Source organism: Melospiza melodia (assembly GCF_035770615.1).
Source record: "Melospiza melodia melodia isolate bMelMel2 chromosome W unlocalized genomic scaffold, bMelMel2.pri SUPER_W_unloc_1, whole genome shotgun sequence".
Classification (NCBI taxonomy): Eukaryota; Metazoa; Chordata; class Aves; order Passeriformes; family Passerellidae; genus Melospiza; species Melospiza melodia.
In genome coordinates, this window is record NW_026948505.1 from 2071641 (window position 1) to 2089576 (window position 17936).

Below are 17936 nucleotides of genomic sequence, written 5' to 3' on the forward strand. Positions count from 1 at the left end.
CAAAAAAAAAAGAAAAAAAAAAATTTTTTCCCAAAGTCAAAACCATCAAAATGCAGGATGGCCATATGCCATCAAGTGCAGCAACATGCAGCAAAAATTGCCAAAATTGCTCCCCACTGAAGGCCAAAACAGAAAAGAAGGACTTAGTATCACGCTGGAATGAAGATAGCATCAAAGGAATTGGAATTGGAGGAGAAAAAAAAAAAAACTTGGGAAATTCCCCGATTACAAGAAAATGGACCGGGATTATATCAGGTTCAGTGCAAAACACAAAAATGTTGAAGTGAGGGGAGAACGACCATCCTGTGATGCAACGAACTCAATTTATTGATCGATCAGTCAGCTTAAATAATAGTGTTAACGAACTTCATGCATATTCCGAAATACAGGTTTATGATAGGCTAACAGAGAAAACTCTAACCACACCTTTTGTTTTACTACACCGTTGATTGTTTACACAAAACAAAACCAGTGTTCTCACTGTGATATGAACGGTTCCCAAAACTTCCACATCTGTTCTCAGGGTGCCATCTTTTCCCAGAGAGAGTGTTACACTTGTTATGAGAAGACTGCCTGAGAACTTTATTGTTTATAAAATGATGCCTGAAAGAGTCTAATTGTTTATAGAAGTCAGGCTGGGAACTGCTTCACAACTACCTTTTACTTTTCTCTCAATTGCATGGCTTCATGGCCTTTTTCTTTAAGCCATGCCTGAACTAAACTCCCCACACAAAAACATGCAAAAACTAAGCTCACAGATGTTTCAAAAGCAGGGGAAAACATCAAGGAGGAGGACACAACTTGGAGGGGAAGATATGAGCAACATGGCATGGATACGTGAAAAAAAAAAAAAAGAAAAATATCCTTCCCAAAGTCGAAGCCATCAAAAGGCATGGCATGCCATCAAGGGCAGGGACAAGCACCAAAGATTCCTCTATTGGTCCCAATTGAAATCGCAAGATTCCCTTTCCCTTCCCGAAAGGAAATGAAATTTCCCTTCGGGAAGGGAAAGGGAATCTTGCGACCCTGAAAAGAAAGCCTTACAAACCCTCTGGAAAGGAGATAAGATCAAATGAAATGCAATTGAAAAAACTAGAAAATCGGGAATTTTTGTGCCTTCAAAAAATGGCCTGTGAGGATATGAGCTGCATTGCAAAGGACCAACACATGCCAAAACTAAGCTCACCAATGTTGCAAAAGCAGGGGGAAAAGTCAACGAGGAGTACACACCATAGGGAGAAAGATATGAGGGACATGGCATGGACCGTTAAAAAAAAAAAAAAAAACAACAAACTTTTCCCAAAATCAAAACCATAAAAATGCAGGATGGCCATATGCCATCAAGTGCAGCCACATGCAGCAAAGCTTGCCAAAATTGATCCCCACTGAAGGCCAAAACAGAAAAGAAGGACTTACAATCACGCTGGAATGAAGATAGCATCAAAGGAATTGCAATTGGAGGAGAAAAAAAGAAAATTTGGGAAATTCCTCGATTACAAGAAAATGGACCGGGATTATATCAGGTGCAGTGCAAAACACAAAAACATGCAAAAACTTAGCTCATAGATGTTTCAAAAGCAGGGGAAAACATCAAGGAGGAGGACACAACTTGGAGGGAAAGATATGAGGGACATGGCATGGATACATGAAAAAAAAAAAAAAAAAAAATCCTTCCAAAATTCAGAGCCATCAAAAGGCATGGCATGCCTTTAAGGGCAGCGACAAGCACGAAAGATTGCTCTATTGGTCCCTATTGAAATCTCAAGATTCCCTTTCCCTTCTCGAAAGAAATTTTCGGGAAGGGAAAGGGAATCTTGCGACCCTGAAAAGAAAGCCTTACAAGCACTCAGGAAAGGAGGTAGGATCAAATGAAATGCAATTGAAAAAAAACAGAAAATCGGGAATTTTTAGCCTTCAAAAAATGGCCTGTGAGGAAATGAGCTGCATTGCAAAGGACGAACAGATGCCAAAACTAAGCTCACCAATGTTGCAAAAGCAGGGGGAAAAGTCAACGAGGAGTACACACCATAGGGAGAAAGATATGAGAGACATGGCATGGACACTTAAAAAAAAAAGAAAAAAAAAGAGAAATTTTCCAAACGTCAAAAGCATCAAAATGCAGGATGGCCATATGCCATCAAGTGCAGGCACATGCAGCAAAGCTTGCCAAAATTGATCCCCACTGAAGGCCAAAAGAGAAAAGAAGGACTTACAAACACGCTGGAATGGAGATAGCATCAAAGGAACTGCAATTGGAGGAGAAAGAAAGAAAATTTGGGAAATTCCCCGATTGCAAGAAAATGGACCGGGATTATATCAGGTGCAGTGCAAAACACAAAAACATGCCAAAACTAAGCTCACAGATGTTTCAAAAGCAGGGGAAAACATCAAGGAGGAGGACACAACTTGGAGGGGAAGATATGAGGGACATGGCATGGATACATGGGAAAAAAAAATAAAATGAAAAAAATCCTTCCCTAAGTCAAAGCCATCAAAAGGCATGGCATGCCATCAAGGGCAGGGACAAGCACCAGAGATTCCTCTATTGGTTCCCATTGAAATCGCAAAATTCCCTTTCCCTTCCCGAAGGGAAATTTCATTTCCTTTCGGGAAGGGAAAGGGAATCTTGCGACCCTGAAAAGAAAGCCTTACAAACCCACTGAAAAGGAGATAAGATCAAATGAAATGCAATTGAAAAAACTAGAAAATCGGGAATTTTTGTGCCTTCAAGAAATGGCCTGTGAGGAAATGAGCTGCATTGCAAAGGACCAACACATGCCAAAACAAAGCTCATAGAGTTTGGAAAAAAAAAGAGGCAAAAGTCAAGGAGGGAGACAAAACTTAGGGGGAAGATATGAGGGACATGGCATGGAGACTTAAAAAAAAAAGAAAAAAAAAATATTTTTCCCAAAGTTAAAACAATCAAAATTCAGGATGGCCATATGCCTCTGCGACCTTGAAAATTAAGCCTTAGAAACACTCTGGAAAGGAGAGAGGATCAAATAAAATGCCATTGAAAAAATTCCTGTGGCAGGGAGTGACAGTGAGCTCATGAAAATCCACGATACTCACGATGATTCCAAGAAACAAGGTGCCAGCACTGCCAAGTCAGGCTGGTTTGATAGTACAAAGTGTCTCGTGCAATCTGCCATCCACAATTGGGGAAGGTGAGTTTTGTTTGCCAGGGAAAAAGGCGGTGGATTGTGTTGCAGGGCCTGGGGCTGCTAGTGGCCGGCTGGCTCCTGACAATCCACGATACACAGGATGGTTCCCAGACCCAAGGTGGCAACACTGCCAAGTCGGGCTGGTTTGATAGTACCAAGTGGCTCCTGCAATCTGCCTTCCAGAAGCGGGGCAGGTGAGTTTTATTTGGAAGGCAAACGGACCTTGGTTTGTGTTTGGGAGTCTGTGGCTGAGAGTGGCCGGCTGGCTCCTTAAAATCCACGATACGCGAGAGAGTTCCTAGATGCAAGGTGGTACCATTGCTAAGTCAGGCTGGTTTGATAGTAAAAAGTGGCTCCTGCAATCTGCCATCCAGAAGCGGGTCAGGTGAGTTTTGTTTGCAAGGAAAACGCCCGTATTTTCTGTTGTAGGGCCTATTGCTGGGGGTGGCCGGTTTTCCCCTGAAAATCCAAGATACGCAGGATGGTTCCGTGCCCCAGCGTGGCTGCAGTGTCCATAAAGGCTTTTGTGATAGTACTGAGTGGCTCCTGCAATCTGCCATCCAGAAGCAGGGAAGATTAATTTTGTTTGCAGGGAAACGGGCCGAGGTTTTTGTCTTGGGGCCTATGGCCGGGAGTGGCTGGCTGGCTCCTGAAAAGCCACGATACACAGGATGGATCCCAGACCCAATGCACTAACACTGACAAGTTGGGCTGGTTTTATAGTACCAAGTGGCTCCTGCAATCTGCCATCCTGATGCGGGGAAGGTGAGTTTTTTTTGCCAGGGAAAAGGGCCGTGGTTTTTGTTTGGTTGCTGTGGCCAGGAGTGGACGGCTGGCTCCTGAAAATCCACGATACGCAGGATGGGTGCAAGACCCAAGGTGGCACCAGTGCCATGTCGGGCTGGTTTGATATTACCAAGTACCTCCTGCAATCTGCACTGCAGAAGCGGGGAAGCTGAGTTTTGTTTGCCAGGGAAAAGTGTCTTGTTTGGGGGCATGTGGCAGGGAGTGGCTGGCTGGTGCCTTAAAATCCACGATTCGCAGGATGTCTGCCAGACCCAAGGTGGCACCACTGAAAAATCCGGCTGGTTTGATATTACCGAGTGCCTCCTGCAATCTGCCATGCGGTAGCAGGGTAGCTGAATTTTGTTTGCCAGATAAACGGGCCGAGGTTTGGGTTTCAGGGTGGGTGGTTCGGAGTGACCGGCTGGACCCTGAAAATCCAAGATTCGCTGCATCGTTCCCAGACCCAAGGTGGCATCAGTGCCTAGTCAGGCTGGTTTGATAGTACCAAGTGGCTCCTGCCATCTGCCATCCAGAAGCGGGGCAGCTGAGTTTTCCCTTCAGGGAAACGGGCCGAGTTTTGTGTTTGGGGGCCTATGGCTTGTAGTGGCCGGCTGGCTCCTGAAAATCTACGATAGGCAGGATCGTTCCCAGACCCATGGTGGCACCAGTTCCAAGTCAGGCTGGTTTAAAGGTGCCAAGTGGGTCCTGCAATGTTCTATGCAGAAGCAGGGCAGCTGAGTTTTGTTTACAGGGGAAAAGGGTCCTGGTTTGTGTTTGGGGGCCTGTGGCCAGGAGTGGCCGGCTGGCCCCTGAAAATCCAACATAGGCAGGATGGTTCACAGAATCAAGGTTGTAACAGTGACAAGTAAAGCTGGTTTGATAGTACCAAGTGGCTCCTGCAATCTGCCTTCCAGAAGCGGGGCAGGTGAGTTTTGTTTGCCAGGGAAAAGTGCCGCGGTTTGTGTTTGGGGGCCTGTGGCTGGGAGTGGCCGCCTGGCACCTTGAAATCTTTGATATGCAGGATGGCTCCCAGACCCAAGGTGGCAACACTACCAAGTCCGGCTGATATTGCAGTTCTAAGTGGCTCTAGCAATCTGCCATGCAGAAGAAGGGACAATGAGTTTTGTTTGCAAGAGTAAAGGGCCGTAATTTGTGTTTGGGGGCCTATGTCAGGGAGTGGCCGGATGGCTCCTGAAAATCCACGATACGCAGGATGGTTCCTAGACCCAATGTACCAACTATGACAAGTCAGGCTGGTTTGATAGTAGCAAGTGGCTCCTGCAATCTGCCATCCAGAAGCGGGGCCGGTGACTTTTGCTTGCCAGGGAAAAGGGCCATGGTCTGTGTTTGGGGGCCTGTGGCTGGGAGTTTCCGGCTGGCCCCTTAAAATCCACAATACGCAGGATGGTTCCCAGACCCAAGGTGGCACCAGAGCCAAGTCAGGCTTTTGTGCTAGTACCAAATGGCTCCTGCAATCTGCAATCCAGAAGCGGGGCAGCTGTGTTTTGTTTGCCAGAGAAAAGGGCCGAGGTTTGTGTGTGGGGGCCTATGGCTGGGAGTGGCCGGCTGGCTCCTGAAAATCCTCGATACGCGGGATGCTTCCCAGACCCAAGGTGGCACCAGTGCCAAGACGGGCTGGTTTGATAGTACGAAGTGGCTCCTGCAATCTGCCATCCTGAAGCGGGTCAGCTGAGTTTTGTTTGCAAGGCAAAATGGCCGTGGTTTTTGTTTTAGGGCCTGTGGCTGGGAGTGGCCGGCTGGCTCCTGAAAATCCACGATAGGCAGGATGGTTCCCAGACCCAAGGTGGCACCAGTGCCAAGTTAGGCTGGTTTGATATTACCAAGTGGCTCCTGCAATCTGCACTGCAGAAGAGGGGAAGCTGAGTTTTCTTTGCAAGGGAAAAGGGCCGTGGTTTTTGTTTGGGGGCCTACGGCTGGGAGTGGCCTGCTTGCTCATGAAAATCCACGATACGCAGGATGGTTCCCAGACCCATGGTGGCACCGATGCCAAGTCAGACTGGTGTGATAGTACCAAGTGGCTCCTGCAATCTGCCATCCAGAAGCGGGGCCGGTGACTTTTCTTTGAAAGGGAAACGGGGCAAGGTTTGTGTTTGGGTGGCTATGGATGGGAGTGGCCGGCTGGCTCCTGAAAATCCACCATATGCAGGAAGGTTCCCAGACCCAAGGTGGCACCAGTACCAAGTCGGGCTGGTTTGATAGTACCAAGTGGCTCCTGCAATCTGCCGTCCAGAAGCAGGGCAGCTGTGTTTTGTTTGCAAGAGAAAAGGGACGGGGTTTGTGTGTGGGGGCCTATGGCTGGGAGTGGCCGGCTGGCTCCTGAAAATCCGCGATATGCAGGATGCTTCCCAGACCCAAGGTGGCACCAGTGCCAAGACGGGCTGGTTTGATAGTACCAAGTGGCTCCTGCAATCTGCCATCCAGAAGCGGGGCCGCTAAAGTATTTTTGCCAGGGAAACGGGCCGTGGTTTGTGTTTGGGGGCCTGTGGCAGGGAGTGGACAGCTGGCCCCTGGAAATCCATGTTATGAAGGATGCTTCCCAGACCCATGTTGGCATTAGTGCCAAGTTGGTCTGGTTTGATAGTACCAAGTGACTCCTGCAATCTGCCATCCAGAAGCGGAGCAGATGAGTTCTGTTTGCCAGAGAAAATGGCCAGTGTTTTTGTTTGGGGGCCTGTGACTGGGAGTGGCCGGCTGGCCCCTGAAAATCCGCGATACGCAGGATGGTTCCCAGACCCCTGGTAAAACCAGTGCCAAGTCGGGCTGGTTTGATAGTACCAAGTGGCTCATGCAATCTGCCATCCAGAAGCGGGGCAGCTGAGTTTTGTTTGCCAGAGCAAAGGGCCCTGGTTTTTGTTTGGGCGCCTATGGCTTGGAGTGGCCAGCTGGCTCCTGCATATCCACGGTACGCAGGATGGACTCCAGACTCAAGGTGGCACCAGTGCCAAGTTTGGCTGGTTTGATAGTACCAAGTGGCTCCGGCAATCTGCCATCCAGAAGCGGGGCAGGTGAGTTTTGTTTGACAGGGAAAAGAGACGTTGTTTTTCTTGGAGGGCCTGTGGTTGGGAGTGGCCAGCTGGCCCCTGAAAATCCTAAATAGGTAGGATGGTTCCCAGACGCAAGATGGCACCAGTTCCAAGTCGGGCTTGTTTGATGGTACCAAGTGTGTCCTGCTATCTACCATCCAGAAGCTGGGCAGCTGAGTTTTTTTTGCCAGAGAATAGGGCCGTGGTTTGTGAATGGTGGCCTACGGCCAGGAGTGGCCAGCTGGCCCCTCAAAATCCACGATATGCAGGATTGTCCCCAGACCCAAGGTAGAAACACTGACAGGTTGGGCCGGTTTTATAGTACCAAGTGGCTCCTGCAAACTGCCATCCAGAAACAGGGCAGATGTGTTTTGTTTCCCAGAGACAAGGGCCGTGGTTTGTGTTTGGGGGCCTGTGGCTGGGAGTGGCCGCCTGGCACCTTGAAATCTTTGATATGCAGGATGGCTCCCAGACCCAAGGTGGCAACACTACCAAGTCAGGCTGATATTGCAGTTCCAAGAGGCTCCAGCAATCTGCCATGCAGAAGCAGGGCAACTGAGTTTTGTTTGCAAGAGTAAAGGGCCGTAATTTGTGTTTGGGGGCCTATGTCAGGGAGTGGCCGGCTGGCTCCTGAAAATCCACGATACGCAGGACGGTTCCCAGACTCAAGGTGGTACCATTGCCAAGTCGGGCTGGTTTTATAGCACAAAGTAGCTCCTGAAATCTGCCATCCAGAAGCGAGGCAGCTGAGTTTTGTTTGCTAGGGTAAAAGGACGTTGTCCTTCTTGAAGGACTTGTGGCTGGGAGTGGCCAGCTGGCCCCTGAAAATCCACGATAGGCAGGATGGTTCCCAGACCCAAGGTGGCACCAGTGCCAAGTAAGCTTTTTTGATAGTACCAAGTGGCTCCTGCAATCTGCCATCCAGAAGCTGAGCAGGCAAGTTTTGTTTGCCAGGGAAAAGGGCCGTGGTTTTTTTTGGGGGGCCTGTGGCTGGGAGTGGCCGCCTGGCTCCTGAAAATCCACGATAAGCAGGATGGTTGCCAGACCCAAGGTGGCATTAGTGCCAAGTCGGGCTGGTTTGATAGTACCATGTGTCTCCTGCAATCTGCCATCCAGAAGCTGGGCTGGTGAGTTTTTTTTTCCAAGGAAAAGGGATGTTGATTTGTTGGAGGGCCTGTGGCTGGGAGTGGCCGGCTGGCCCCTTAAAATCCACGATAGGCAAGATGGTTCCCAGACCCAAGGTGGCACCTGTGCCAAGTCAGGCTTTTTTTATAGTACCAAGTGGCTCCTGCAATCTGCCATCCAGAAGCGGGGCCGGTGACTTTTGCTTGCCAGGGAAAAGGGCCATGGTCTGTGTTTGGGGGCCTGTGGCTGGGAGTTTCCGGCTGGCCCCTTAAAATCCACAATACGCAGGATGGTTCCCAGACCCAAGGTGGCACCAGAGCCAAGTCAGGCTTTTGTGCTAGTACCAAATGGCTCCTGCAATCTGCAATCCAGAAGCGGGGCAGCTGTGTTTTGTTTGCCAGAGAAAAGGGCCGAGGTTTGTGTGTGGGGGCCTATGGCTGGGAGTGGCCGGCTGGCTCCTGAAAATCCTCGATACGCAGGATGCTTCCCAGACCCAAGGTGGCACCAGTGCCAAGACGGGCTGGTTTGATAGTACGAAGTGGCTCCTGCAATCTGCTACCTGAAGCGGGTCAGCTGAGTTTTGTTTGCAAGGCAAAATGGCCGTGGTTTTTGTTTTAGGGCCTGTGGCTGGGAGTGGCCGGCTGGCTCCTGAAAATCCACGATAGGCAGGATGGTTCCCAGACCCAAGGTGGCACCAGTGCCAAGTTAGGCTGGTTTGATATTACCAAGTGGCTCCTGCAATCTGCACTGCAGAAGAGGGGAAGCTGAGTTTTCTTTGCAAGGGAAAAGGGCCGTGGTTTTTGTTTGGGGGCCTACGGCTGGGAGTGGCCTGCTTGCTCATGAAAATCCACGATACGCAGGATGGTTCCCAGACCCATGGTGGCACCGATGCCAAGTCAGACTGGTGTGATAGTACCAAATGGCTCCTGCAATCTGCCATCCAGAATCGGGGCCGGTGACTTTTCTTTGAAAGGGAAACGGGGCAAGGTTTGTGTTTGGGTGGCTATGGATGGGAGTGGCCGGCTGGCTCCTGAAAATCCACCATATGCAGGAAGGTTCCCAGACCCAAGGTGGCACCAGTACCAAGTCGGGCTGGTTTGATAGTACCAAGTGGCTCCTGCAATCTGCCATCCAGAAGCAGAGCAGATGAGTTTTGTTTGCCAGAGGAAATGGCCGAGGTTTGTGTTTGGGGGCCTGTGGCTGGGAGTGGCCAGCTGGCCCCTGAAAAACTGCGATACGCAGGATGGTTCCCACACCCCTGGCGGCACCAGTGCCAAGTCGGGCTGGTTTGATCGTACCAAGTGGCTCCTGTAATGTGCCATCCAGAAGCAGGGCAGCTGAGTTATTTTTGTGAGAGAGAATGACCGAGGTTTTTTTCAGGGTTCTGTGGCTGGGACTGGACGGCTTGCCCCTGAAAATCCACGATAGGCAGGATGGTTCCCAGACCCAAGGTGGCACCAGTGCCAAGTCGGGTTTTTTGATAGTACCAAGTTGGTCCTCCAATCTGCCATCCAGAAGCTGAGCAGGCGAGTTTTGTTTGCCAGGGAAAAGGTCTGGATTGCAGATTGCAGGAGCCACTTGGTACTATCAAACCAGCCCGACTTGGCACTGGTGCCACCTTGGGTCTGGGAACCATCCTGCGTATTGTGGATTTTCAGGAGCCAGCCGGCCACTCCCAGGCACAGGCCCCCAAAAACAAACCATGGCCCTTTTGCTTGGCAAACAAAATTCACCTGCCCCGCTTCTGCATGGGAGATTGCAGGAGGCACTTGACACTGTCAAACCAGCCCGACTTGGCACTGGTGCCACCTTGGGTCTGGGAACCATCCTGCCTATCAATGAATTCCAGGAGCCAGCCGGCCACTCTCGGCCACAGGCCCCCAAATCCAAACCTTGACCCTTTTCCCTTGCAAAAAAACAATCACCTGGCACGCTTCTGGATGGCACATTGCAGGAGGAACATGGTTCTTTCAAACAAGCTCGAATTGGCAGTGGTGCCACCTTGGGCATAGCAACCATCCTGCGTATCGTGGATTTTCAGGAGCCAGACGGCTACTCCCAGCCACAGGCCCCCATCAAAAACTACGTCCCTTTTTTCTGGCAAACAAAACTTAGCTGCCCCGCTTCTGGATGGCAGACTGCAGGAGGCACTTGGTACTATCAAACCAGCCCGACTTGGCACTGGTGCCACCTTGGGTCTGGGAACCATCCTGCGTATCGTGGATTCTAAGGAGCCAGCCGGCCACTCCCAGCCACAGGCCCCCAAACACAAAAAAACGGCGCTTTTCCCTGGAAAACAAAACTCGCCTGCCACCTTTTTGATGGCAGATTGCAGGAGCCACTTGGTACCATCAAACCAGCCCGACTTGGTACTGTGTTGAAAACGAAGGGAAGCCAATCCACCTTGTCGTTGATCAGCATTGATTCCAATTTATGGATTAAATCAGCCACTTTATATAACAGTGGTAATTATCTTCATGCATATTGCAAAAGCCAAGCTCACTAGAGGTTAACAGCGAAAAATCTAACCCCTCCTTTTGTTTTACCATACCCATGATTGTTTATTGAAAACAGGGCCAGCGCTCCCACTGTGATATGAAAGCCAAGTATTGGAGAGTGCTTTTGTTACTTCTTTAGAAGTTTAGAATATGCCAAAAAGATGCTAGCTGGGGACTTGCAATTAATGAATTATTTGCTCTAAGTAGGTCAAATGACATTAGCTTTCAAAAAGGAAAAGTAGTCTTATTCCACGTGCCAATTCTAAAGTAGATTAATAAGCCTTAAGCAGAAGATGGATGTGAAGAGGGATATGACATGAAAGGTTAAGCAACACTGCTGACCGCAAAAGGCTTACCTGCTGCAGATACAGGAGACAAAATACTATTTTGACACAAACATTGCTATTCAGACGACAGTAAAATTCTGAGTGACAGCAAAATTTACTCAGTCATGACAGTAAAATTTGCTCACATCAAAATGTGCTAATCAATTCTTAGTGTAAGCTAAGCACCTTAAGCAAAGTGTAGTTCAAGCGTAACTGGTATTTGATGGCAAAAAAGGCAACTTGGCCTGCGTTTCTCACTTCTACTCCATTCAAAAGCTTACTCTGTCTCAGATTCCTTTGGAGGGATACCAACGCAAGCTGCGAAACTGCACAAAAATGATGATTGAAAGAAAGATAGATTAGAAAAATGGAATAATGGTTCATGTTCTTTTCCTTCCAACTGCTTTGTTTGCCCTTTTAAATTTTTGAAGTCCTTTCTGGTGTTGTTTTGTGGAGAAAAAAGAAACCTCACAACTTTTTAAAAGTTGTAAAGCCCGGTATGCTTTTATTACGACGCGCGCCGGACGCAAGTCCCCCAACAAGGCATGCGTACCTCTGAAGACCTCAGGGCGTCTTTTATCCCCCTCCCAAATGCATATGCATACAGTTTCACAATAAGTTCATACATATTCATTCCGCGTGACATTTAGCACTAGTTCTTCTTTATCGGAGGAAATCCTACGTCTGGGGCAGATCGACCTTGCGGTAATTTCTGTTTTTCTTTCTCTGTCTCCTTGCTGTCTCTGGAATGCGGCCTTTCCTTCAGCTTTGGCCCTACAGATCTCTCACCTCTCCCAGGCACTTCACCTAATTCAGAATGGATCCCCACTCCGTCTCATTCCCCCCTTTCCTAGGATATAATTAAATTCTTTTTCTTAATGAAAACCTTCACAGCAGTAAGTGTCTTTTAGTGCTTCACCGTGTGCTTTTGACAAAGATGTTAGTACAGCTATTTGTTGTAGCATTCTCCAGTACCAAATTAACAATATAATAGATAGTCCTAAACTTATCCCAACTAATATTAGTAAGACTACAATGGGGTGACACAACTTATTAAAAATTCCATTCACAGTTGGTGACCACCCAAAGATCACATCCAATAATCTTAACAAAATTACAAATACAGAGATTAGAATGGTTTCTACTAGACAGAATAACATCATTGCTATCAATTTGTACAGCAGCACAAGCAGTTCTCAAGCATACCCCCTTTTCCAGTATATACGAGCACAGTTTTCTGGTCAGTGACTGGATGGACTTCGAAGTGACAAATACTCTGTTCAGTGTCCAAACACACATCCTGAGCATTAATAGTATTGCTTTCGCAAATGAATCCCATCTGTTCTCTGGTAATGCAGGATTCTAAGTTTACTGTCTGCCACTTTCCATTCATCTTTCGTGCCCACACTCCATGTTCTGAAGGATAGAGTATTGTTTTTTCATGGTTTGATCCTAGAGCAATGATGGGATGGACAACATAAACAGTGACATTATGTATGGTAAGCACAAAGGCAGTTGCCACATTAGAAACAGGATCATAGGTGAAATTCACCATAGTCTGCCAGGTTTGAAACCTCCTTTCAACATCAATTGCATTATCCCACACAATTTCTTGAATTTCAGCTGGAAAATTACCTTCACCCCTTTCCCATATGATCAGAACTGCTGTTGCTTGTATCTATAACTGTGCTTGTATACAACTGAAAGCTAAAGACACATTATCTTGAACTATACTAAGTGCTTCTACTATCAACTTGTGGTCTTGGTCCCCAGCCTTTTCATAAATGCCAGGGACCAAGGCCATTTAGCATTACTTTGAACAGAGGTACTCTCAAGTTCTGAAACTTCAGTTATGATTACACACAATACAATTCTACAAACTAAAATATGAGCTACTCTCGACCGCAATATACTCATTTTGCCCGAGTAAGTTTTAATCTCAGTTCATTGTCTCCTGGCGTCACTCCTTAAGGGGTTTCTGGGCCTTCTTCACCTGAGAGTGATGGATCCAGGCATTCTGCTCCTTCATTTTGATTGCAGTGAAGGTGGTGAGAAATACTTGCAGTGGTCTCTCCCACTGTGGTTCCGAAGTCTTCTCTGTAAGAGACTTAACATATACATCATCCCCAGGCTATCTAAGTCCCTGCTCCGAGTTCCAGCCACATGTTTCTCAATTACTCTGATCTGTTTGCTTAATGCCACCATGTAGGTGAACATTCTGGACATTCCCTTTGTATTCTATATGGTCTTCTATAAGGCATTCCAAAAGGACTCAGCATTCCTTTAGCTCAAGGTTTAGTTTGAATTTGCAATAGTGCTAGTGGAAGAGCTTGGGCTAGGGTAGATTAACTTTTTGCCCCAGTCTTATGATTTGCTGCTTAATCAAATGATTCATTCCCTCCACCTGGCCGCTTGATTGGGGGTGGTATGGGGTGTGAAGTTCCTGATCTATGCCCAGATGGCTACTAATCTGTTGCACTATTTTGGAAATGAAATGTGATTCTTTATCTGAGGATATCGTGGCTGGAACTCTGAAGCGTGGTATTATTCCTTATAAAAATAATCTGGTCACCTCTTGAGCTTTGACAGTTCTGGTGGGGAATGTTTCTGGCCACCCTGAAAATGTATCTATCAATACCAGTAAATACTGATACCCCCCTTTCCTTGGGAGTTCTGAAAAGTTAATTTGCCACTGCTGTACAGGCTCATGGCCTCTCCCAGTCTGACCAAGTTTTGGCCGGGGGGTATTTTGGGGTTAGTCTGGAGGCAAGGATCTCATTGTCGGCTTACCTGAGTGATAGTGGCATATAAATTCCTGACAACGATACAACGATTGTTTCAATCAGATGTGTGTTCTAGAAAGCCTGTGGAAATTACTGCTTCAAAGTCAACACTTCATTTCAATGCACTCTGTATCACTCGCAGCCTTGGTCATTTCGAAAAAGGAGCCACACTCTATAAAAGGCTTCTAAGTAGTTAGGCCCTAGTGTGTTTTCTAGTGCCCTTCCTTCACTAGTAACCACGAAAATGGGAAGGGATTACTAGCTCTCTTTCAATGGTAGCCCACCCCTTGCAGTTGTACGTCTCTTTTGGTTAGTATTATTGTATTATGGCTTACCTTCGAGGAAAATCTGTACCTCACCCTTTGCTGCTTTCTTTGCCTCTCCATCCGCCAGCTCATTTCTTTCCTCCAATTGTAAGCTCTCTCTCTAGTGTGCCTTAATATGCCTTTTCAGGTAGCTGAACTGCTTCCAGCAGCTGGATTGTCTCTTCTTTCCCTGTGAGGTCAGCAGTCCCCTCTCTTTCCAGATGGCTCCATGTGCATGTATGACTCCAAATGCATTCCTTGGGTCTATGTAGATGGTTATTCTCCTCCCTTTTGCCCTTTCCAGGGCACGGGTCAGGGCAATTATCTCAGCCTTCTGCGCAGAGGTACCTGTTGGTAAGGGTCCAGACTCGATTACCTCTCTGCAGGTAGTCACCGTGAACTTTGCAATGTCGCTTTCCTGTCAGTGAACCAGGTCTCTGCATCGTCCGGAGGAGTGTCCCTTAAGTCTGGGCGGCGGGAGTAGGTAGCTTCAGTGGTCTCTAGGCAACTATGGTGTCCACTGAGAAAAGAAGCTGAGTTGACAATATTAGTCACCACTATCTCTACATCGTCTTGCTCTACCATGATGGCCTGGTATTTCAGAAACCTCTGTGTTGAGAGCCTGTGGCCACCCTTTACTTCCATTTCTGCGGACACTGTGTGGGACACTAGCACAGTCATTTTTGTCCCAGGGTAAACTTGCATGCCTCTTGAATATTCAGCACGACTGCTGCTACAGCTCTGAGGCAACCTGGCCATCCTTTGGCTGTTGCATCTAGTTGCTTAGAGAAGTAAGCAACTGCCTTTCAGTAAGGGTCCAAGTCCTGAGCCAGTATTCCCTGGGCAATTCCTTGCGTGGGAAAAATAGAAAGAATGGTTTACTTACATCTGGAAGTTTCAAAGCTGGAGCTGACATGAGGGCACTCTCTCTAGCTGGCGAAAGGCCCATGTGGTGTCTTGTGTCCACTGGAGATCTCTGTTTCCATTGGCAATAAGAGCATAGAGGGGTCTGGCGAGCAGTCCATAATTATAAACCCACAGCTGACACTACCCTACCATGCCTAAGAGGGTTCGGAGTTCTTTCATTGTCTGGGGTTTCAGGGTTTGGCATACGGCTTCCCTGCCTTAAAGTCTGCTGCTCAGCACTCACTTCTTTCCCCAGGCAGATTACTTTCTGTTTCACTACCTGTACCTTTTTCTTTGAGACTCTGCATCTTTGGAGTCTTAGGAAATTCAAAAGGCTTACCGTCCAGGCTTCTCTCGCTTCCCTCATCCGAGTGGCTACTAGAAGATCGTCCACGTACTGCAACAGCCTTCTTTCCTCTTGTGGAGCTTCCTGGGACTCTGGGTCTTTGCAAGCTGTTCTCCAATCGGAGTGGGGAATCTTGAAGCCTTCAGGCACATGGACTATGTGAGCTTGAGTTTGAATGCAAAAATTTCCTGGCTGGCTTCGTGGATAGGGAGGCAAAAGAAGGCATCTCTTAGGCCTAAAACAGCGAACCAGGTTAGCTCAGGTGTTAAACAAGTCAGTAAGGTATATGGATTTGCTACCACAGGGTATAAATTCTGTGTTATCTTATTGACAGCCCTTAATCCAATACTATCAGTTATTGGGCTGATTCCTTCCTTATTTTCCTTTTGAGGGTTCTCACTAGTTGTGTTCTTTCCTTAAACTTGATGCTCATGGGGGAGCATCTTTCACTCTCCCTGGTACAGCAGAGGCCCATACCCTTGAAAACACATGTTTACTTATTCTAATATCTCCTTACTAATGTCTTTCTTAATTTAAGTGTCTGTTAATGTTAAGCCTAACATCTTTATATCATTTGCCTCCAGAGTAACCTTTCTCATTTGAGAATGTTTAGCAAATTGAGCGAATTGTACAAAAGCTTTTAGGTACACATAGTACACATATTACTTTAAAGGTTTGCACAAGGATGCCTTCTCAGACTGGCCAGTTGTTCAGTTGTTCCCCACACTGCAACATAAACATTCTCCACAGGTACTAAAGTTTTATTTAAAACTGAATATATGGCTCTTGTGTCAACAAAAATTCTTCCCTTTTGGGGAGGTCATCTTTACCCTTCCTCCCTTACCTTGGGAGGAGCCTTTAGCAAATCATATGTACTCATTTTGTGAACTGTGATTGCTTTGCATTTCAGCACGATAATCCTTGCCTGATTTCATACGTTGCTATCTTATGCTGCATGCTGAACAACATGTTTGATTTGCTTTCTCTTTGCCTTGTTTTCCCTTTTCAAGAAATCTGGGTGATTTCTTAAAACACAAAGACATTTCAGCATACAAAACTCTATCTCATTTATCCTCCTATTTTAAAACAATACTAACAGCAAGGAAGTATTATAAATCTTTTTATTTTCTGAGCTGCTCCTACTGGCAGCCTTCTCCCAGTGAGCCCCTCCCAAAAGGGGCTAATTTAGGAACCTTTTTGCTCTGGTCAGTTCTCATTATTTATTTCTCCTTGCCCTATCTCGCTTCCACTCAAACCTTTTTACAGACCTTCACAGTAGTTTCTCAACTTTCCTCCTATACACACAGCTCCAGGTGGCAGGTATCAGATGTGGTTCCCACACACAAGTTGTAAGACCTTAGGTTCTGAATCCGCTTGACCAGAAACCTCTAATTTACATGTGCCCTGACACTTATTAGAACAGCAAAACCAGTGTTTCTCATAAACACCGCACTGCAATAATAACTGCACATCCAGCTTTTGCTCACAGGCCATTCCCGTGTTCCCTGGGGAGACGGCCAGAGCTGTCCCTGTGCCCAGGGGACAGCCACTGTCACCTCACACGGCATGCTAATCAAAAACGTGATATAGACACTATATTCTGATCAAACAAAATATCAGTCTTTTCTAGTTCTCTTCTTGCACAATCTAATTAAGCCCTGTGTCTACTTACACTTGTTTTACTGCTTTGCAAAAAGACTGTGCTAGTCACAGCCGAAACTCTGACACAAACACTCGCACCCGCACCCCCCCTTTATCTCAAATTCGCTAGAGCCAAGGCTTGAATTGCTGTGAGAGGGGGGAATTCTTGGAATTCCTTTAACTCTATCGTAATTAAGCATAAATCACTGTACTATAGTTCTCCTATGTAAAATGCCACTCTTGTTGCAACAAAATCTTAAAATCTCCACAAACACTACTATACAATCTGAGAATCAAATTACCACAATGCAGCGGAAGAAAATCACCACACAAAACCACTGGGAAAGGGCATATCTCTCAAAGTGCTCGCTTTTCTCAACACAACATAGCATACCATAATTCAGCATTTACTCACATCAATTTTCTTGGACACAATCAAAATCAAACATCCAAGGCAAAGGAACTCTCTGAGCTCATACTCATACTCACGGTTAAAATGTACCAGATCTACACAAATCACTACATTTAAACACGATAAATACCATAACTGACATTCTTCCACTCGCTTCTCTGCGGGGCACTTCTGTCCCTGCCCCCACAGCCTGCTGCAGCCGGCACCTCAGGCCTCACTCGGCTGCTTCAAACACGGGTAGTACTGACCCCCCCGCACTGTAGATTTATTCTCTTTTATACACCATACACTTATACACTTGCACGATTAGAAACACAGTGCACCGACCACACAATGCAAACATTAACCATACAGCAACACAATGTCCGGACATCACACACACACAAACAAAGCACACACGGGCTCAACAGTTCTGCTCTATCAGAACTATGGACCCCCAACACACATACACGGGTTCACCCGGCTCACCCCCAGAGCCTCTAGCAGTTCTGCTCTATCAGAACTATGAACCCCCAACACACATACACGAGTTCACCTGGCTCACCCCCAGAGCCGCTTGCAGTCTGCTCTATCAGAACGATGAACCCCGTCTCTAATACA